General features: G+C 42.8%; 1 long non-coding RNA gene across 1 annotated transcript; it reads left to right on the top strand.

The window, feature by feature from the left end:
• The first annotated feature begins 6,271 nt into the window (after positions 1-6,271).
• Positions 6,272-7,402, top strand: LOC141626934 (uncharacterized). The gene is made up of 2 exons (XR_012536501.1): positions 6,272-6,436; positions 6,823-7,402. It is a non-coding gene; the product is annotated as an uncharacterized LOC141626934 (long non-coding RNA).
• Positions 7,403-23,455: the final 16,053 nt, after the last annotated feature.

Genomic DNA, 23,455 nt, shown 5'->3' with positions numbered 1-23,455 from the left:
GCATGGCTAGGTTTAGGTAAAATAATTGTGTTTTCCACTTAATAAATCAACACAATATTTATCCTAAATCACCCCATTATTTCGGTCCAAATAAGATAAAATGGACTCCATTTTATCTTTGTCAATTTGTCACATGTCACATGTCATGTAAAATTGTCATGCATTTTTAACATATTAAAAATCAACGCATTAATAAAAACACGTCATATACAAAATTGACTTAATAATTCATAATTACTTGAACCAAAATAATTTACCAATTATAAATCACAACATCTTGTATTTATAATAAATTATTCATTCAAATGCAATTGTTTCCGTAAACAATAATTTCATCTAAGCAATAAAACAATTCGATTACTTAGACCGTACCTTATTTAATGAAATTATAACGAGATACGTAAATATTACTTCCAAAGTCGTCCGTCAATTTTAAGTAATTTAATTAACCCGTATCGTCATACGATCAATTAAATAATCAATTAAGAGTGTTACCCTTTAGGTATGACCTAAGGGGATCAACTGGTCACCACCGTCGCACGACAGTAATGTCAAACTCTAGTCAGCCAATCATTACCGATATGTGTGGACCAGTTAACAGTAAAATAATACTTCCCAATTGTATTCTTTAAAATGAGGCTTAAACATGTGATCATCATGATCGACAGTTGTGATCGCATTATTGTCGGAGGACACATATTCCAACAAATCAGACTCAATCGTAGATACGAATTCCTAATCATAATTTTTCTACTCGAAGGTCTCCTTTGCAGCATCCAGTGGCTTGAATGTCTGGTCTTGAGCATTGACCCACTTGAGCACTTCACTCTCGTTGTTGGTGATGATATAAGGATAAAAGTCCATGAGGCTTTCATCACCTTGCAAAAAGAGATGTTCATTAGGGTTGTCTTCATCACTTGGTTGGCGTAGGGATGAAGCCATCAGTTCATGGTTGTCGATCATATCTTCAATAACATGTTTCATTTTGAAGCATATTTCAGTGTCATGACCTTTTCCTTGATGATATTGGCAATAGGCACTGCTGTCCCAGAAACGGGTTTTCCTGCATTCAAACGGGTCCGGAGTGGACCCGATTGGTTGTAGCTTCCTTTCAGTCATGAGCATTTGAAGAGTTGCGGCATAGGTTGTGTTGAGTTTAGTGAATGTCCTTTGAGAACGCTCAACCTTGCTGTTTGATTTGAGACATTCAGGAGGATTGTCTTGACTGAGAGGTGCAGTTATGATTTTGCCAGCTTCAATCATATCTTGAATGGCATGCTTGAGTTTGGAACAGGCTTAGGTGTCAAGGCCCTTGCATTGATGGTATTGGCAATAGGCATTACCATCCCAGGACAGGGCTCTTTTGTGTTCGGGTTTGTCCGGAGTCGGACAAATGGGTTGCAGCATTCCTTCTGAAGCAAGTATCTCCAGAGCGGTGCCATATGTTATTCCCTGATCTGTGAATACCCTTTGATGTTTTCCAACGGTTCTCACATTTGTGTTTTTGGGGATGTTTTTGTGAGTTTTGTTTTTGTTTTTGATTTTGTCAATCCTGGGTGGAAACAGGATTTGCTCATTGCCAATGGACAGTTTTTGGGATGTTGATTGATATTTTGAAAGGGATTTTGGTGAGGCAATTTCATGTTCTTTGTTGGTAGGTTCGTGGATGTGGGAACCATCGGATGACTCCTCATTTTCAACAGCTGTTGGTTGGTGAATGGAGGGTTGGTTTTCTCCTTGATGGTGAGGTTAATTTTCGGTACTACCAAACCTCTTCTCCAAATTAGCTACCCGAGTGTTCAAATCATCAATAGCAACTTGCAGCTTTGAGAATATGTTGTTGATGGAGACGGAGAGCATCATTATAGCGCTTTGTAGGCCATCTTTGTCAATTGCATGAATTTTCTCATCGTCAGGAGAGACGAGATGAGAGCAGTCTAGGGAGGATTCCTGACTGTGTCCAATAGGTTTTTTTGGAGGGTTTTTCTTGTCATTTTCTAAGAGAGGTAATGGTAAATCGCCCTTTTCGATCATATCAAGGATGGTGCCTTTTAGAGGAAGACACATTTCAGTGTCATGTCCGCGACCTTGGTGATATCGACAAAACAGTTTTCCGTCCCATCTATGTCTTCGCTTGTGTGGTGAAGGGTCTGGAGTTGGACCAATCGGATTGAGCTTTCCTTGGGAGATTAGCTTCTCCAAGGCTGTGGCATAAGGCATACCCAAATCAGGGAAGGGCCTATGAGGTCGTCTGGTTTTGTTTGCTTGAGTTCCCAGGGGATTTGCTTCAGTGGTTTTGGTAGCCCCCCAACTAGGGTTTGTTTTGTCGTTGGCAAGCAGTCGGCTTTCAAGGAGCTTAACCCTTTGCTCAATATCAGAAGAGGGAAAATTCCCGGTTATCATTTTGTCCTCAACTTGGGAGAGATGAGTGCTCAAGTTTTCCACGGTAGCTAGGAGTCTTAGGACCATGTTGTTGGTTTCGGCAGAAGTCATGGCAGATGAAGGTTGATCAGCTTCTTGACTTTCTTGTTGACGATCGATGGCACCCAAGGGTTTCCTATTAGACATAACGATGGGCGTTATAACTTGTTTTGACAAGGTATTTCACAAACAAAGGCAAGTACGACACATATGTACAAAAGGCAGTTTTATCGTGAACACGCAACGGTGTGACAAGGTTATGAGTTCGTTAAAGATCGTGAATGACTTCTTGGGTATGAACTCAGAGTGCAAGACGTTGAACTTGACTCGAGTGTCGACTTTGGCATAGTGATGCCAAGACAAACGACTTCTGACTCAGTTTGGATGTGCGTTGGCGTGATGCCGTTGGACGATACATGCACACAAACTTGACCTTTGAGCCGTAATGTAGGGGAAAGACGGGTCTAATACCCGACAGGTTTTGACTCTTCTAACGCTATTGAATATGTCTCGACAATTAGGCGACACGGCCTAGACCAGAAGGTAGGTACTAACTTCGGTGGAGACTCGACGCTATCTAGACGACTTGACTTGAAATCGACTGGACTCTAATCGACTCGAGGCTAAATGAGAAAGGTGGACTGAAATTTTCAAAAGGGTTAGTTTGTCGTTTTATGGACGGCTCCCGAAGAATAAGGATCTTCAGAAGTCGGTTAGTTGAAATGGTTGTCTTAAGTTTGTTTTCAAAAGATGGTTTTAGTTGAAATTGCAGCGGCTCTAAAAACAATGTGTTGTTCCCAAAGACAGTCTTTGAAATTCCAAATCACGGATTAGAAAATCGAAAATTGAAGAATTTGGAATCGTCATCACAATGGCCACGAAAACGGTTAAATTTGTTTCTAAAGGATTTAAAATTGGGTTGAAAATTTGAAAACGGTTAAATTTATTTTCAAAGATTTTAATTTTGAGTTTAAAATTTGAAAACGGTTAAATTTGTTTTCAAATGATTTGAAATTGGATCTGAAATTTGAAAACGGTTAAATTTGCCTTCAAATGATTTGATTTTTGATTGAAATTTGAAAACGGTTAAATTTGTTTTCAAATGATTTGATTTTTGATTTGAAATTTGAAAACAGTTAGATTTGTTTTCAAATGACTTAATTTTGGATTTGAAATTTGAAAGCGGTTAAATTTGTTTCCAAATGGTTTGAAGTTGGATTTGAAATTTGAAAACGGTTAGATTTTTTTTCAAAGATTTGATTTTGAATTTGAAATTCGAAAACGGTTAAATACGTTTTCAAAGATTTGATTTTGAATTGAAATTTAAAAACGGTTAAATTTTTTTTCAAAGGTTTGATTTGAAATTTGAAAACGATTAAATTTGTTTTCAAAGGCTTGATTTGAAATTTGAAAACGATTAAATTTGATTTCAAATGATTTAATTTTTGATTTGAATTTGAAAAAGGTGAAATTGGCCTTCAAATGATTTGATTTGAATTGGAATTTGAAAATAGTTAAATTCGTTTTCAAATGATTTGATTTTGAATTGGAATTTGAAAACGGTTAAATTTGTTTTCAAATGATTTGATTTTTGATTTGAAATTTGAAAACAGTTAGATTTGTTTTCAAATGACTTAATTTTTGATTTGAAATTTGAAAGCGGTTAAATTTGTTTCCAAATGGTTTGAAGTTGGATTTGAAATTTGAAAACGGTTAGATTTTTTTTCAAAGATTTGATTTTGAATTTGAAATTTGAAAACGGTTAAATGCGTTTTCAAAGATTTGATTTTGAATTGAAATTTAAAAACGGTTAAATTTGTTTTCAAAGGTTTGATTTGAAATTTGAAAACGATTAAATTTGTTTTCAAAGGTTTGATTTGAAATTTGAATACGATTAAATTTGATTTCAAATGATTTGATTTTTGATTTGAATTTGAAAAAGGTGAAATTGGCCTTCAAATGATTTGATTTAAATTGGAATTTGAAAATGGTTAAATTCATTTTCAAATGATTTGATTTTGAATTGGAATTTGAAAACGGTTAAATTCGTTTTCAAATGATTTGATTTTTTATTTGTGATTTGAAAACAGTTAAAATAATTTCAAGACTTGAAATTGGAAATTGTGAGGATTGAATTCGTCATTACAACGAGTTAGAATACCGTTTTAACCTTTGAAAGATGGTATGCAAATCGAAAAGTGTGAGAATTGAAAACGTCATTACGACGGCTTAGAAAAGCCAAATTTGACTTCGAAAACGAGATTTTGAAATTCGGAAAGTTGCACGTGTTGAAATCGTCATTACGACGGTTTGAAAAACATTCTTGATTGAAAATTGATTTCGAATTTTGAAAATTCGAGGGTAGAATTCATCATTACGTCGGCGTAAAAGGGCGCCTTGAGAATGCAAAGGTCGGCGAAAGACCGAGGTTTAAAACGGCCATTATGACGACGTAAAAGGGTATTTTGAAATGGTTTATGAAAACCGAGTTTAAAATTATCATTAGAACGACATGAAAAGGTAAATTTGACATGGTTATTAAAAACGGGTTTTGAAATGGCCATTATAACGACATAAAGAGTTGTGCAACGGTCGGCAAAAGACCGAGGTTTGAAACGGTTATGAGAACCGGGTTTCAAAATCGTCTGTAACAGCAAATTTTGTATCGCAAAATAAATGTAATACAAAATAGGAAACAAATGAATTTTTGTTAATATCAGAAAGTTTATGTGTACAATCTCTAATGTATCCTCTGATTCTAAATGCCGTAGTAGATCACGTAAACGCTGTCTGTAGTAGAGGCGCGAACGTTGTATTTGAATGACACCTGTAGAGGTTGTATGCACTCTGTAGGAGGTGTCGATTTGTATTCTTGAGAGGGTCACTGCGACTTGTTCTCTCTTGAATGTTGTAGCTTGAACTTAAATTTCTTGGGCAGGCGGCACAGTTTTGATGTGCTTGTTAACTGCTTGCAGAGGTGTCTTACAGAGGGAATTTATAGAGCTTTTGTGTCTTCTTCTCTCTGAATTTTATGATTATGATTTTTCTCTAGCTTTGAAATGAATGGGAATAGCTCTATTTATAGAGTTTTAATTCCCCTTGGTGGACTTTGGCATTCACAAGCCCATTTATGGGTTTATTAGTGAATTTGGCCCAAATTTGATCTTTTTCGGGTCTAATGATCCGGATAACCCATTTTGTAATCCGAGTTGATCCGTATTTCATTTAATCGGCGCAAATTAATTAAATTGAGCTAAAATTTAGTATTAACTCAGATTTATTAATTTATTTTATTTATTCGGCATATTAATAAATTTTCTGTGCCTACAAATTGCTCCCTCGGGACCTTGTCACGTGCACTTTTGGTGTCTTGATGTGGCGAGGTCTCGATTCATTTTGGCTTTGACTTGGAAGTCGATGATGATCACCCTAACTTGTCGTAATGGTAGCTTTTTTTTTGACGTCACCCTGTCATTTTTAGACTTGGCGGATGATACAATTTTTTTTTGCTCGACTTAAATCATCAGGTACTCGAACTCATTGTTAGAGTAACCTTTCATTTTTTTATGTCACCCTATCATTATCTGATTTGGCGGATAACCATCGCTTAAAATAATTGGGGCGGATGTCATTCTGTCATTTTATGACTTTTCGAATGACTTTTGTCCTTGTCCATTTGACGATAACGTAACCTTGGTAATTTTATACCCTAGGTTCACGTGATGCGAATTGCTAATTGCATGTGAACCTCGTGCCGTAGCAACTCCACATATCAAACTTTAGGCCCAAATTCATAGTTGAGCTACTCAGGAAAGCGTAAACATTCAAATTATATCAATAAGAAGTTTCCTTAATTTTGTCGTTTCTTTTCCTTCGTCCACAAGCCTTTGAAAATAGGGTTTAGAGACCACCTCATGCCTATCTATACCTAACCGACTTGGATCTCATGCTCATTGATAACTCATCTCCAACGCTGATAACATTCGGCCGCCGTCGAAGATTTTGAATGACACCGGTATGTGCGTAGTTTCTATACTGAAGCGCTGCTTTCTTCTTATAAGTTTTAATTTCTAGCCATGATTATTATTTCATGATCATCTTTCACTTTTGTTTGACTATCCGTGAGCCGTAAGTCTGTCCCGAAACTTACCATAATAATCTCAGACCAGTTTCAATCTTATATTCATGGAGATGCCTTTCCAAGGCGATGAACTGGTCGCGTAATTTGGTCATCGAATACGGTAGCTTCGTCCTTATCCCTTTTCTTTAGACTCAATTCACGTACTACCTTGTGAATGGTCGAACTAACCCAGTTTTCTTTAAAAAAAATTTGATTGATCAATATCCAATCATGTTCTTCAGCCAATTAAAAAGCAGAATTTTACACTTTCTTAATTTCAGCATTATTTCATCATTGCACTACCGTAAATAATCATCGGCGTGCTGTTCGACGAAGTTTGCCACTTTTTTATGGGGCTGTCGGAATCTTTTATTTGGTCTCATATACAGCGGAATAACCATGACACCGCTTGATAAGGAGGCAAGGGGACTGGCACCAAGCTACGCTGCCCAGCCGCTTGCACTACTACGAGGTTGGTGCTGATGACTTGTGTAATCCTTGAGGTTGTGAGATGGTGAGGATGAAAAATTAGTACCGGGTTCAGTGGTTCACTGGAGCATGCCTCTGCGTACGCAAATTGAGCATTGTTTGAGGACAATAAAGAGAACGCTAGTCTGAGTGTTGATGAATGAAAATGTTCAATTCCATGCACCAGCTTCTATTGTGAGAGATTTGGTTGCTTTTTTTTATTTTGTCTTTGTTTGGTGAATTTCAACCATTTTTTTTTGTTTTATAAAATTCCTCGTGATGTTACCATTGTTACGTACCAAGTAAAGATATGCGTTATTAACTATGTATTTTCACACGCATTAATTGTACGTAATGGATTGGCTCTTAATTAGGAGTCTATCTATTATCGTCTTTTCGAGGTGAGATGATACATATCCTTTATTCCCCTTTTATTTGAGCTTTATATACACAACATTATAACATAATGTACATATTCATTGCGCAGATTGTTGCTTGTATTCTTGTTTGTTGGCCAAATTTTTTGCAGGCTGGCAGTTCTTCAAATCAGGCTTTATAAACCTATGTGGATTCACTCCGGTCAGATCATTTCGACTCTCTTCGGAATTGTCATGCAATGTACCCGATCCGTCGACCGCATGATGATTTAGAGTTATTCCGGTTGGATAATTTCAACTCTCCTTGGATTTGTCACGCAACGTACCTAATCCGTCAACCGCATGAAGAGATGGAGGTTACTCCGGTCGGATCATTTCGATTCTCCTTCGGAGTTATCATGCAATGTACCCGATTCGTCGACCGTATGAAGATTTGAGAGTTACTCCGGTCGGATCATTTCGATTCTCCTAAGGAGTTATCATGCAATATACCCGATTCGTCGACTGCGATAGCAAGAGACTGCAAGCTACTCCGAGTCAGATCATTTCGACTCTCTTAGGAGATGTCATGCATTGTACCTGACTCGTCGACTGCAAAGGCTACGTAATGCATCAGGTTAATACATCAATCTATTTGTCAACGACATGAGGAAGAAGACATATATCCCAGATTCTTGCAACACATTCTAGAGAAGTCTTTATTAGCAAAGACTTACATTTCTCTAAACCACAGAATTGCTCTTCACAAGATCAAGACAACATAGTTTAAAGAGACATGATTTTTATTTGGAGGTGTGGCTGCGCTCGAGCTACATGTTCACTCAAGCTGCCTACGTACCTGCAAAGCACAAAGTACTTCACAGGATCAAGCCAACGTAGTTCAAAGAAGAATGATGTTTGTTCGGAAGTGTGACTGCACTTGAGCTACATGTTCACCCAAGCTGTCTACGTACCTGTAAAGCACGAAGCAGTTTACAAGATCAAGCCGACGTAGTTCATAAAAGGGAAGGACATTTTTTTGTTTTTTTGTGAGTTTTTTTTTTGTTTTTTTTTTGTTTTTTTTGTGGGTATGCAGTTTAACCTCTTACTTAGGAGCTTTGGTGTGCAGTTTAAGCTCTTGCTTAGGAGCCTTGGTGTGCAGTTTAAGCTCTTGCTTAGGAGCCTTCATTGTTGAGCCTTAAGAATAGTAGCGCTTTAAAAATTTTCCGGTGATTGGACCGACCCGCACACCGTCTTCATCAACAATCTTATAAGAACCATTTGTGTAGACCTCCTGTACCACGTATGGACCATCCCACTTAGAGGTGAATTTACCAACTGGCTTCTGAGAGGTGATGATTGGCCTTCGTACTGCAAGGACGAGGTCTTCTACTTGGAAAGAACGAGGGCGCACCTTTTTGTTGAATGCGCGTGACAACCTCGCTTGATAGCATTGGAGCTTTTGTTGGGCCTCTAATCTTTTTTCGTCGAGAGACTCTTGTTTAGGTCTTTTTTACCTAAGTCGATTTAGGGTCAATGTATTCTATATTCGTTGGTCGATTGTATGATGATTTGTATGTCAATAAGTAAACGGAAAATAGAGTACGTAATGTAAATTGACACGTAAGATTTTGGTGACGCGGAAAACCCAATGTGGGAACAACCGCGGGAGGGACGGTACCCTGCCAAGTATTGCACTATATGAATAGGAGGATGATTACAATGATAACGTTTTATGCTAATCTTGCTGGCATTAGGAGTCAGGCCTGCAAGATCTCGGACGGTGTATATTTGTGAGTGATATGCCGTGATGTAGTTGTCTTGAATATAATCTTGAATGAATGTATGGATGAGTGAATCCCTTTCTTGATTTCCTTCCTTGGCTATTTATAGGGTAAGAACCCTAGATATGTCCTACCTCGAATATGGAAAGGGAATATTATTTCCATAAGGACTTCTTTCCAAATCCGAATTCCCTTACCAATTCTCCCCGATCTCCCTAACTTCTCCCTAACTTCTCCCTGACACTCTTTTCCTTAACGCGGGCACCTTTCATGACGGGCTCTTGATCCTTCTCAAGCCCGTTCCCCGTTCTCCTGACCGCGGGCTCCCTTCCTCCTCACCTCTTCTTTATAATCTTTATTTTACCAAGTGGGCTTCCTTTATTGTGCTATTTTTAGCCCAAACAGTTTGCCCCAAATTTCTTGTGATGTACGCTTTCAAGTATCGAACAAAGAATTTACGTAACCAAATGTTAAAATCCCTACGCCGTCTTTTACTTCTTCCCATGCAACCCATCAATTCCAGCCGCCCTATTCCTCTTTCTCCGCACCCAACTCCCTCTCGCCTCTTTATAACCCCAACGTCTCTCTTCCATTTTCATTTAATCACTTTAAATCATTTCAAAAGCTCTCCTCTCTTAAACCCTCAATCTTCCTTCTTTTTCACTCCTCGCCGGCTTCCCTGTTCCCTTTCTCCATCTTCATCATTAGGTAATCCATCTTCCCTTCCCTTTTTAATCTTCATTTTCTCTTCCACCATGGGCAAAACTCGGCAGTCTTCGTCAACCTCAACACCCTCCGACCGTAATCTCGACCCCACTTTCCCTTCTCGGGGACATTTTAGACATCCACATGATTGCGATTCCGCCCTTACTCCGGCCGACATTCCTAGGATCAAGAGTTTGCTTGGTCTTGGTGACGGGGTAAATATCGCCATCCCTGAACCGGGACAGAAAAATGACGCCCTCCGTCCGGGGTGGGTTTGTTTCTATCTGTACCCATTTAAATATGGCCTTCGCTTTCCTTTCCCTAAACTCGTCCAAGATTTCATTTTTACCAACAATTTCGCCATGGCACAAATTTTTGCTGCCATATGGAGAGTTCTTCTCTATTCTCTGGCCGCTGGTCAGAGTACTGGCAAATCTGTCACTCTGGGCGATCTAGCACACATGTACAGCATCAGATCCCTAGGCAGGGGTCAGTTCTCATTCCGGGGCCATGGAGAGGCTCCCTTCAAACATGTGTCAAAATCTCGCGATGAGAAATGGTTCGAGGACTTCTTCTATGTGAGGAAGGACTCCATCCAACCTCCTGCCGATTATATTTTCGATAAATGGGTTTTGACTTCGAGTAAGTAGCTTTCTTGTTACCTGATTTGTTTTATCTCGCTGCTTACTAGCTTACTTCATCGTCTTCGTGCAGGCCCCTGCGACCTTACCCGTATCAGCGCCAAGATCCTCGCCCGCAAGTCGTTCAAGATTTCTGAGTCTGAGAGAAAGTTCCCAGACCTGCTTCCTGGTTTTTCACCCGCTTCTTCCTCCAATCCTCCTCAATCAGCCCACAGTATGTCTTCTGGTAAGGTTTCTGTAACCACTTCTGTTTGCATGCTGTTGCTACTGATGTTTTATGCATTTTGCCGTCTGAGACTGTATATGCTTGCCGGTTCAAAAGTTGATCAACTGGAACTCATCCTCCAAAGTGCTAAAAGAAAGAGACCGTCGCGCCACCGATGTGGCCTCGCCTCCAAGAGGAGTGCTCTGCCGCCTCTTTTCAGACTCCTCCTGCAGTTTCTAGTTCTGCTGCTCGTGTGCCCCTGGAGGTTAATCCGTTATCTCGCCATCCGCCTACTCCTCCTGCCAGTCCTCGTGCTTCTACTAGTGGGGGCATCATTGCTCATTTCCCAGAAGGCTTTGGGAATGTGGACAAGGTGCCGTACTGGCCGGAGATTGATCAGCTGCTCTTTCCTCCTGTTGAGGAAACGTTTTCGGAGTTCACTCCAGAGGAGATGGCTGAGAACGATGTGCATAATGCCTTCATGGTAAATATTCTTCGTCTTCTACCTGTCTGTCCATCTGCTTCTTGCTTAAATTCTGCCTCCCAACTCTTTTCGACTTCGATTATTTATGCCCGAGACTCTTGATCGCACTCTACAACAGAAGATGATCAACATAGTGCGAGACCACCGGCCGTGCTACCGGCGCCAAGAACCAGGAGTCGAAGGAGACCGCTGCGAGATCTGGCACATCAGCGGGTTGATCTGAAGGAGCGTGTGGTGGAGCTGAAGACTGAGCTCGCTGTCACCAAAAAGAAGTTGAAGGAGGGGGCTGATCAGCTGGCTCGAACCCAGGTGGTGTGCAACATCTTTTCTGACTCTCTGAAGCAGTCTGAAGAGAAGATCAGTGAGCTGATCTCCCTGGCCACCAATGTCGTTGTATATGCCACCTGGCGGGGAAAGATCAGTGGGATGCGTGTTGCACTCGAGGAGGCTCCCACCCAGCAGGCCATAGAGGAAGAGGAAAAGCAGCTGGAGATGCTCTACCCCGCTCAACCTGATCTGAGTATGCTGATGCCTGAGGTTGGTGAGGTGAATTCTCTGCGTTGGCCGAGCAGCAGTCTGGGGGTGAGGCCGGAATGTCCCGGTGATCTCGCGACGGAGCTCAGTGAGCTATGGCGGCTGAGGATGCTCAGACTGATGCGGTACCTGAAACGAGAGGTCAGCAGGCAGAGGAGATGCCAGAGGTGGAGGTCATTAATGTGACCGATAATTAAGTATTTATATTTTGATGAATTTTTGCGATCCGGCCCGGAGAGGTGGCGAGACTTTGTAAGTTTTTTAAACTTGTTCTTGTGTTTGCTCCGCCAGGGTGGCGGTTAAACTTGGGGCCGTATTTTGGCCATATTTTGAAATGCCCCTTGTCATAGTTTGGCAAGGTTTTAGCTTATATGTCATGTGTTTGTTTATTCTCCCTGTTTTTAGGAAGTTTATGCCGTGTCAGTCTGTTTGACTGATTTAGGCGAGTCCTGTCACCCTGAAAAGGATAACGTTATGACTCAGCTAACTGCCGTGTCAGCCCGATGGCTGATTTAGGCGTATGCAAAGAATGTAAGGAGGAGTGGCGTGTCAACCTGGGGTGATTTAGACCGGCTGGTCACTGAAAAACCGATCCGACAAAGCTATTCTTTGTGTCGGATCATTTGGCTGATTTAGGCGTATGCCGCAGTTTGTGGACTACTTAACCTTGTTCATGACGCAAGGTGTGTTCGTCTCGTTTTATGCAAGCAGAGGCGTCATTGAGGCAAGTTTATCATCATTCTAGGACCAGATGGAGACACTGCAGGATTCTGGTAGCGCAGATATCCCTACATTCCATGTTCGTTTTTGCATGCATGCTGGGGCCCTGATTAAGTGCGATTAGTGCGAGCTACGTCCAGGGGGTGGTATCAGGGGTAGCTGGATAAGCGTATTCAGCTGTCAGCCAGGCTCCCTTTCGTATGTTCCACAGTTCGCCTAGTGAGGTTGCTCCTTGTGGAGAAAATCGGTTAGGCATGTTGGAGTGCCATGTGCCTTGTCACCCCGCGTTGGCAGTTGACAGTCCTGCTAGACATCCTTTCAAAGTACCATAGATACCAGCATTCAAAGTGATGTACTTAGAGAAGCCTGAAAATAGGAAAATCTATCAGAATGGTGTGAAGTACTGTCGCCATCTCATGGGGTACAGAGCAATTGTGGTCCCAGGACGCTGCCAGACCACACCATCCAATAGTAGTTTAAAGTTTAAAAACAACTAAAGACACTAGAAATAAGAGTGGCGCAAAGAAGCCTACTACTACCGAATTTTTTATTTTATCTTTAAAAATGATTTGGCTTCTCATAGTACATTATTCTGAAAACTAGAGTCTACTTATTATTAAAAGTAATATCTCTTCAGGTGAAGTATGTTCCATGGGCGTTGAATGATTTGACAGTCCATAGTCATCAGTCTGTATGCACCATGGCCAACAACCCCTTCTACCTGGTATGGTCCTTCCCATTTGTAGGCGAATTTGCCTGCTTTTGGATTCTTGGGTGTTCTGGAACACCTCTCGGAGAACCAGGTCTCCTACCTCCAGGAGCCTGATTTTTACGTTCTTGTTATAACTCCTGGCCACTGACTGTTTGTAGGCAGCCAGACGGATTTTTGCGCTTGCTCGCAGCACGTCAATTATGTCCAGGCTTCTGGTCATCTCTGCACTGTTCAGTTCCCTCGTCATATTTTCATACCTGTGGGTGGGAACTAGAACTTCTGGTGGAATGGCTGCTTCCGCGCCAAACACCAGGCTGAAGGGTGTTTGACCTGTTGCTATCTTTGGCGTCGTTCTGTCTGACCACAACACTAGTGGCAATTCATCTGCCCACTTTCCTCCTAACTCCTGTAACCTCTTTCTCAGATTGTCCATAATGATTTTATTCCGGATTCGACTTGTCCATTGGACTTTGGAGTCCTGGTCCGACTTTTTAAGGTGATGTTCCACCCGGCACAAGATCCTTCAAAGATCGTTTGAGATAAATTGTGAGCCATTGTCACATATAATTTATTATGGGATACCAAATCTGCAGATGTTGTTTCGTTTTATGAATGAGATGAACTGTTTGTCCTTTACTTTCGTGAATGCTTCTGCCTCTATCCACTTGGAGAAGTAATCTGTCATTGCTAGCATCCGTGTTTACATTTCTCGTGGCCCGTGGTAGAGGGCCTACTATGTCCATGCCCCATGCCATGAATGGCCAGGGAGAAATAATAGGGTGCGGGGGCTCACTGGGCCTGGTGAATCATTGGTCTTTGAGCGTTGGCGGGCATCACATTTTCGTGCATACTGGCCGCATCGCCTTCATTGTAGGCCAATAGTATCCTTGTCTGAGGGCTTTATTTGCCAGACTTCTGCCCCCTGCATGGTTTCCACATTCGCCACTTTGGAGAGCATGTAACACAGTCTGTGCTTCTTCCTTGTCCAGACACCGTAGGTAGGGGCCTGCTAGCGACTTTTTGAATAATATATCATCAATAAGTATGAATCTGGAGGCCTTTATTCTAAAAGCTCTTACTTCCTTCTTATCATCTGGTAGCTTGTTATGGCGCAGCCAGTCTAGGTAAGGTGTGTGCCAGTCGTCTGCTGGATCGGCTGCCTGGTCAGGCGTCTGCCCTCTTAACCGAGAGCTCTCACCTTCCTCTATAACCGCTTGGACTTCCTTTTCGCTTTGCGGATCCTCCAGTTCACCCCTATCTATTTCGTGTACCTTCGGATAGAAGGTTCCAAAGATATGTGCTATTGGAATGCTAGACTGACTCTGTTGGCTTGAATGTTGCCCCGGGGTTGCTAGGGCGTCCGGTTCCACGTTCGATCTCACGGGGACTGTTTAAGCTTGCAAGTTTCGAATTTTTGTTTTAATTCCTTTGCTACTTTTAGGTATGCTATCATCTTGAATCTCGGCTATAAACTCATCATTCATGTGGTTGACTATTAACAAAGAGTCACTGGATATAAGCAGTTGTCTGACCCCTAACTCCAGAGATAGCTTCATTCCCAATATCAAGGCTTCGTATTCCGTTTCATTGTTGGTTGCCTTGAATTCACATCTTACAGCTTGTGCTATCAGATCTCCCTGTGGTGATCGCAGAATTAATCCTACACCCGCCCCTTTGGTTGGAGGCTCCGTCGATATGCATCCGCGGACTTTCCGCTTGCTTCCTTCTAAAGTGAGGATCTCGATATCTGCGCGATTCTCGGATGGTTTGGATCAAGTCGACACGAAGTCGGCCAATGCCCGTGATTTGATTCTTTGTTCTAGGGTCGTATTGGATGTCGTATCCCCGAGGTGTACTGAGACCATTTAGACATTCTTCCCGATTCGGGCTTCCTCATGATAGCTTTTAGTGGGTAGTTTGTCACAACATGTATGATGTGTGACTCAAAATAGGGACGCGGTTTGCGAGATGCTACTACCAATGCTAGTACTAACTTTTCAAGGGATGTGTACTGGTCTCTGCCGTGCAGCAGAGACTTGCTTACGTAGTATGCGGCTTCTCGCTTCTTTTCTTGCTCTCGACCAAAACAAAGACTCATCTTGCTATTTGTGATGACCATGTATAGGAATAATGGTTCACCTGGCTTTGGTTTTTGACGGCAATGGCGGGCTTTCTTGAGATAGTGCTTCGAGATCTCGAAGGCTTGCTCGTGTTCGGCGGTCCACTCAAACTTACGGCTTTTCCTTAGCACGTCGTAAAATAGTCTCCATTTGTCTGAAGATCTTGAAATGAACTTTGTTCAGGGCTGCTACCTTTCGGCTAATCTCTCGAACATCTTTAGGCTTCTCGGGTGATTCAGTTTGTAAGATGACTTTGATCTGCTCGATGTTGGCTTCTATTCCTCTTTGAGTCACAATATAGCCCAAGGACTTGCCAGAAGATACCCCGAAGGTGCATTTAGATGGGTTTAGTTTCATCTTGTATTCCCCGAGGGTCTTTGAATGTTTCGCTAGATGCCGCATATGATCTTTGGCTTTTTTCGACTTCACCACCATGTCATCAATGTACACCTCCATGGTTCTTCCTATTTGCTCTTTGAACATGCGGTTAACTTGACCTTTGATATGTGGAGCTGCGTTCTTTAGCCGAATGGCATGACGTTGTAGCAATATATTCCTCTCTCGGACATAAATGCTGTCTTCTCTTGATCTGCAGGATCCATCTTGATCTGATTGTATCCACTCCATGCGTCCAAAAATGTTAGCATCTCGTGTCCAGCTGTTGCATCTACCATTGCATCAATATGAGGCAGCGGGGATGGATCTTTAGGACATGCTTTATTGAGATCGGTGAAGTCCACACATACTCTCCACTTCCCATTCTTTTTAGGCACCACCACTACATTAGACAACCATTCTGGGTATTTCACTTCTCTTATCTTCTTTCTTTGCCGACAAAAAGTTGTCTACTTCCTGGTTGATTACCTTATTTCTCTCTGCTGCAAACTTTCTCCTTCTCTGCTGGATGGGTTTACACTTTGGGTCCACGCTAAGCTTGTGTGTTATGATGGATGGATCTATGCCTATCATATCATCGTGTGACCATGCAAAGCAATCCATGTTATCTTGTAAGAACTTGACTATTTCTTGTCGTAAGCTTCTGTACATCCTGCTCCAATGAGCACGATTCTCTCTGGGTGCAGCTTGTCCAGGTTAATCTGATCCAGCTCTTCTGCTGGGGGCTCGATGTATTCGTCCTGGATAGGCTGCTTCTGTAATTGCTATGCGGGAGGGCTGGCAGTGCACTTGAGTGCCTTCTTGTAGCAGCCTCTAGCTTCCTCCTGATCTCCTCTTATCGTTTCTACTCCCCATGGGGTGGGGAACTTTATGCACTGGTGATATGTTGAAGGACCGCTTTCATTCTGGTGCAGCCATGGTCTTCCTAGGATGACGTTGTAAGTAGAGGGGCCATCTATAACAAGGTACCTGACTTGCTTGTTGACTCCTCCCACATAGGTAGGGATGATTATCTCACCTAGCGAGTTGGTTGTTTCTCCGCTGAAGCCTACTAGCGGAATAGTCTTCTTCAGTAAATCCTTCCTTTGAATCCCATGTTCTCTATGGTTTTCAGCATGATTAAGTTGACCGAGCTTCCTGTATCTACCAAGACCTTTCTTACTGTGCAATTGGCCATTGACAAGGTGATAATAAGTGCATCATGGTGCTCTCATTCATCGTATGTATCTCCTTCATCAAAGCCGATCTTGTGCGATCACTTGTGAGATATTCGCAAGAATTGGCTGGTCTGTCTCCTTTGGTCTCGGTGGCATGCCTCTTAGCTGCTGAGTATGTCAGGCCGCTTAAGTCTGAGCCGCCTGTTATCACGTTTATAATTTTAGTGCATGTGGGTGCATCTGCCGGCTAAGCGGAACCTACCTTATCCTGCTGCTTGCCCCCACGTGGTAACAGGTGGCTCATCTTTCCTTATTCGTACAAGCGCTTGATCTCTCTTCTCAATGTATAGCAGTCCTCAGTATTGTGCCCAATATCACGGTGAAATTCGCACTTCTTCTTGCTATCCTTTCTCCAAGCTTGCTCTCCTACTGGTGGGTTAGGCCACCTGACTCCATCTCCCATCTCTCTAAGTGCCTTCAAGATTCCTCCGATACCTGTAGTGAATCCATATTCTGCCAGGGTGGGGAGTAGCTGGTTTTCCTCGATTCTGTTGACTCCCCTCCCATATGGCATGTATCTCTCGTCCTTCTTGTTGGTGGTTTGCTTTCTTCCTGATTTCTCCATGGCTGAAGTACTAGAAATACTTGGCGTGCTCTGTAAGATGGCTCTGGCTAGGATATCCTCTTCCAACCTGATTGCGGCAAATGCCTTTCTCTCGTCTTCGCTTCGAAACTATGGCATGGATGCATGGTTAACTGCTTGTATAGGTCAGAGTCGTGGTGGAGGCCTCTTCTGAAGGCTTCTACTGCTGTTGAGATATCACATTCTCGTACTACTACCTTCTCATTGTTAAATCTGGTATTGTATTCTCCAATGCTCTCTCCTGCCCCTTGGACGATTCTGTACAGGTCCCCTGCGTGCTTCGTGGCTTTTTCACTTTTTGCGAACTGTTGAGTAAATGCATTTACCAATTCAACAAATGTAGATATCGACCTGTTTGGCAGGCTTACGAACCATCGAAGTGCGGTCTGTTAGGGTGGACCGAATCCTTTGCACATGCAGCTTCCTTAACTTGTCCTATGGTCATTACCGTCATCATTTTTGTTTATCTTGGCTGATATGATCAAAGGGTCATTTGTGCCGTCGAAGAGAGGCATATTTGGGTTTGTGAACCCCTTTGGCATGGTTGTGATGGATATGGTGTCCACGAATGGCGAGTCGGCATAACTGTCTCTGAGCCGCTTTCTCGAGTGGGGGTGGTAGCTCTGGAACCCTGCTCAGCATCTCCTTTAGTTCTAAGTACTGCTGATTAGTTATATTGGCTGAATCTGGGGTCCGCCTGTCAGCTGTCTGCATAGTTCCTCCTGATCCGGGTTCTTGAAGTCTCGATAAGTTAAATTTTGCGCTGGGGTTGTGGCAATGATTGTCCCCTGCCGCGTTCATTTCTTTGGTTTGACTCGGATCCGCTACGGGTGTCGATCGATTGTTTGGGGGCTGACGGGGAGGCCACTGTTTGTATTCACGTGGTGTTGCCAACTATCTGGTGTGAGGTATCCTAACCCTTGTGGAGTTATCCTTCCATCTGACGGTGTCGTAGCCAAATCCAATCTTGTAATTATTTATTTGGTATGCCTCTCGCTTTTCTTGCTCCTTGTGTCGATCTACCAAGGGAAATCTTCCTTCACCTGTCATGTTCGCCGGAGTCTTTGGATTCGCTTTAGGAGATCAATTTGTGCCCGAGCTCTATGTCTCTCCTTCTTACCTCGGCATCTGCTCTCCTTTGGTCTTCTCTCATGTTTTCCATAGCTTTATGAAGATTTTCCACGCGGCGAGCGAGAATCTGCGTGGGGGGGGCGGCGGAGTGACGCCCGAGCTTGATGTTCCTTTGTCTGATCTGGTCTGGGCTGAGACAACAGGGGTCCTGGGAGGTAGAGAGGCTTTTGTTGTCGGTATGATTCTTGGGGTATGTCCGGGAGCCTACGTGGCCACTGTCGATGTTGGACTTTGGGTAGACGATGTGGTGGCGATGGCTGCCTGCTCCCTGACATGGCTTCAGATACTTGCTTTTCCATTGTATATTCAGAATATAAACGATTGACGACCACAATGCCCCACGGTGGGCGCCAAACTGTTTAGGTCTTTTTTACCTAAGTCGATTTAGGGTCAATGTAGTCTATATTCGTTGGTCGATTGTATGATGATTTGTATGTCAATAAGTAAACGGAAAATAGAGTACGTAATGTAAATTGACACGTAAGATTTTGGTGACGCGGAAAACCCAATGTGGGAACAACCGCGGGAGGGACGGTACCCTGCCAAGTATGCACTATATGAATAGGAGGATGATTACAATGATAACATTTTATGCTAATCTTGCTGGCGTTGGTAGTCAGGCCTGCAAGATCTCGGACGGTGTATATTTGTGAGTGATATGCCGTGATGTGGTTGTCTTGAATATAATCTTGAATGAATGTATGGATGAGTGAATCCCTTTCTTGATTTCCTTCCTTGGCTATTTATAGGGTAAGAACCCTAGATATGTCCTACCTCGAATATGGAAAGGGAATATTATTTCCATAAGGACTTCTTTCCAAATCCGAATTCCCTTACCAATTCTCCCCGATCTCCCTAACTTCTCCCTAACTTCTCCCTGACACTCTTTTCCTTAACGCGGGCACCTTTCATGACGGGCTCTTGATCCTTCTCAAGCCCGTTCCCTCTTCTCCTGACCGTGGGCTCCCTTCCTCCTTACCTCTTCTTTATAATCTTTATTTTACCAAGTGGGCTTCCTTTATTGTGCTATTTTTAGCCCAAACAACTCTAACTCTGCTAATCGCAACTTGTCATTCTCATCATCTGTGAGTCCCTCCTGAATAGCAATGCGTAAGGAAGGGATCTGCAACTTCAAAGGCAACACGGCCTCCACTCCATACACCAACGCGTACGGGGTTGCCTGAGTAGGTGTTTTGTATGTGGTACGGTATGCCCATAACGCCTCACCAATTCTTTCATGCCAATATCGCTTTGACTTTGCTACTACTTTTCTCAACAAGTTACAAAGAGTTTTATTGAAGGCTTCAGCCAAACCATTTACAGAGGCATTGTACATGGATGACTTGTATTGTTTGAACTTGAATTTTTCTCCCAGACTTGTCATCAGATGGTTGAAAAATTATTTCCTATTGTCAGTTGTGATACGTTGAGGTACACCGTATCTGTAGATTATTTGGGTTCTAATGAAGTCCACAACATTTTCTTTCTTCACTTCCCGTAGTCTGATGGCTTCTGCCCATTTTGAGAAGTAGTCAGTGGCAGCGAGGATATACTCGTGTCCATTTGAGGTCTTTGGAGTAAGAGGTCCCACAACATCAAGTCCCCAAGCTTCAAAGGGCCATGAAGAAACAGTAGGATGCAACGGCTCCGGCGGTTGGTGTATGAAGTTTTGAATCGACAGGGGTTCACATTTTTTCGCAAAGTCCATACAATCTTGTACCATGGTTGGCCAGTAATACCCCATTCTCTTTACGTGATCATGAAGTTTAGGCCCAGATTGATGAGCGCCACAAATTCCAGAGTGAGCTTCATGCATTTCTTCAACAGCTTCATCCTTGCTTAGACACCTCAACCATTGGCCTGAGAATGAACGTTTGTAGAGCGTCCCTTTATAGTGAATAAACTTTGGAGCACGTCGATGTATCTCAACCTTGTGTCTGGGATTATCAGGTAATTTTTGGTGGTCCAAGAAATCAATGAGAGGTTGACGCCAATCATCTTCATCAGCTGTGTAGACACATATCATGTTCGTTGTGTCTACATTTTATTCTCCTTCAAGCAAAGATACTGCCCAGCGGTTGCAGACTGGGACTTGCATAGACTCTTCTGCCCCTAGTGCCAATGTGGCTGCTAGATTAGCAACCGCGTCAGCCAACTTATTGGCACTCCTTGGTACATGACCAACATAGATGTCGTCAAGCTGATTCAGCAGTTGTAATGCCCGTTGATGGTAGGGAATCAAGTCTTCCTTTTTCACTTCATATTCACCAAGGACTTGGTTGATCACTAACTCTGAGTCTCCGCAGATGTCCATATCCCTGACGCCTATTTCAATCGCCATTTGAAGGCCGAGTATAAGAGCTTGGTATTCTGCTATATTATTCGTGCACAACTGAGTAAGTGTAAAGGCATATGGCATGAGATGATTTTGTGGAGTTACAAACATAACTCCAGCTCCAGCTCCATCTTGCCTTGCAGCACCATCAAAGTATATCTGCCATGGAGGTAAAACGTCCACGTAGAAAATTTATTCCCCTCAGAGGTCATCTGAAATATCCCACTCTGCTGGCACTGGATGATCAGCAAAGAAGTCGGCGATAGCTTGACCTTTCACAGCCTTTTGAGGCACGAACACCAAGTCATACTGCTTAAGCAACATTGCCCATTTCGCAAGTCTTCCAGACAAGACTAGTCTTGAGAGTATGTACTTGATTGGATCAGCTTTTCAGACCACATGTATGGTATGCGCCTGCATGTAGTGCCTCAACTTCTGGATGGCAAACACCAAAGCAAGACATATCTTCTCTATAGGCGCGTAATTCAACTCAGCTCCAACCAGGGTACGACTCAGGTAGTAGAGTGCTCTCTCCTTATGGTCTTCAATTTCTTGAGCACACATTGCCCCCAGTGAGCGTTCTTGTGCTACAATATAGAGAACAAGTGGCCTTCCTGGAATTGGTGCCCCCAGCACTGGCGCGCTGGCCAAGTACTTCTTGATGCTATCAAAAGAATTTTTGCATTTTTCATCCCATTGAAATGGAGCATCCTTTTTCATGAGATGGCTAAACGGCTGGCAACGCCCGGGTAAGTTAGAGGTGAACCTTCGGATGTATGCCAAATGTCCTTGCAATCCGCGCAACTCTTTCAATGTCTTTGGTTCCGGCATTTCGTTGATAGCTTTGATTTTTGTTTGGTCAATTTCAATGCCTCTATGCCTGACCACAAAACCTAAGAACTTCCCAGATGTGACTCCAAATGCGCACTTGAGTGGGTTCATCTTGAGTTGACATTTTCTAAGTCTTTCAAAGACGGTTCGAAGGTCTTTGATATGGTCTTCTCTTTTCCTTAATTTGACAACCACGTCATCAACATAACACTCTATTGTTTTATGCAGCATGTCATCAAAGATCTTTTGCATTGCGCGTTGGTACGTAGTGCCAGCATTCTTCAATCTAAACGGCATGACTGTGTAGCAGAAGATCCCTTTTGGGGTTCGAAAACCTGTTGCTTCTTGATCTTCAGGTGCCATATGTATTTGATTGTAACCAGCAGTACAATCCATGAATGAGAGGGCTTCATGACCAGTGGTTGCGTCAATCATCAACTCTGTAACTGGCAAAGGGAAGTCATCCTTCGGGCATGCATCATTAAGGTCTCTGAAGTCGACACATATGCGCAGTTGTCAATTCTTCTTTCTGACTGGGACAATGTTTGCTATCGAGGTAGAATATTCGACTTCTCGAATGAAACCTGCTTCAATGAGTTTATTGACTTCCTTTTCAATTTCAGGTACAAGCTCCGGCCTGAAACGACGTTGAGGTTGCGTTTTTGGATTGGTGCCTTTCTTGATTGCTAGACGATGAACTGCAATTTTTGGGCTGAGTCCAGGCATCTCCTTATAGCTCCAAGCGAAGACATCCTTGTACTCAACCAACAACTTGTAGTACTCCTCTTCTTCTTCCTTAGTCAGGAGAGCACTGACATAAATGGGGCGAGGATCTTCAGTAGTTCCCAAATTGAGTTCCTTGAGTTCATCCACAGTCGATTGCCCCCCGTCTTCAAGTGTTTCAGGGGCCTCATCAGCCTCAACTTCTTCATTCTCGTCAGGTATCTCTTCTACTATGATGTGATATGACGACATTGTAACTTGTAAATCTCTTGGCTTCTTTACACCAGAAGGACGTGAAGATGAAGGAATAGGCTCAACATTTTTTGACTGGCCTGTGAGAACTAGTACGCGCCTCCTTGCTTTGAGTGGCTCATGCTGGATTATATCCACTACTTGCATACGCTTCATGCGACATGGTATTGCGCTTCTCAAGTCATCGCTTACTCTTACTTCTTCTTCATTTTGTGTTGTAGAAGTTGAGAGAGGACGACCCTCACCGCTATTCCTCTTGGGAGCCCCTAGTCATCTGAAAACTGTCTTTGATGGACCGCCCAAGCGTTCATGTATTGCACCCTTCTTGTTTGTGTGCAACGAAAGTGTTGATACTTTGACTTTACTTTCTCCTTGATTGCCAAGTCTGGTAAAGACAGAAATGTGTTTGGTTGAAGCACTTGGGCTCCCTAGCCTTGTAAATATAGAAGGACGACACTTCTCTGCAGGTGGACTTATTCGATCGAAGACTGAAGATGGATGCATCTTTTCCTCTCCTTCATTTTCTTCGACCTCTTCTCGTGATGTCCGAGAAGACGTAAAGTTAGCCCCTTTTCTACGAGCACCAATCTTCACAGGCGCAGGAGACTCATATCCGAGCCCGACCCTGGTCACCATGAAGCTCCCATCTTGCTTGAACACTTCATGTTGCGCTTTGTTAAGACCGTACGACTCAACTTCTATAACTTTGCCGAGAGG

This window comes from Silene latifolia, chromosome Y (genome assembly GCF_048544455.1).
Source record: "Silene latifolia isolate original U9 population chromosome Y, ASM4854445v1, whole genome shotgun sequence".
Lineage (NCBI taxonomy): Eukaryota > Viridiplantae > Streptophyta > Magnoliopsida > Caryophyllales > Caryophyllaceae > Silene > Silene latifolia.
This window is presented reverse-complemented; position numbering and strand designations above follow the sequence as displayed.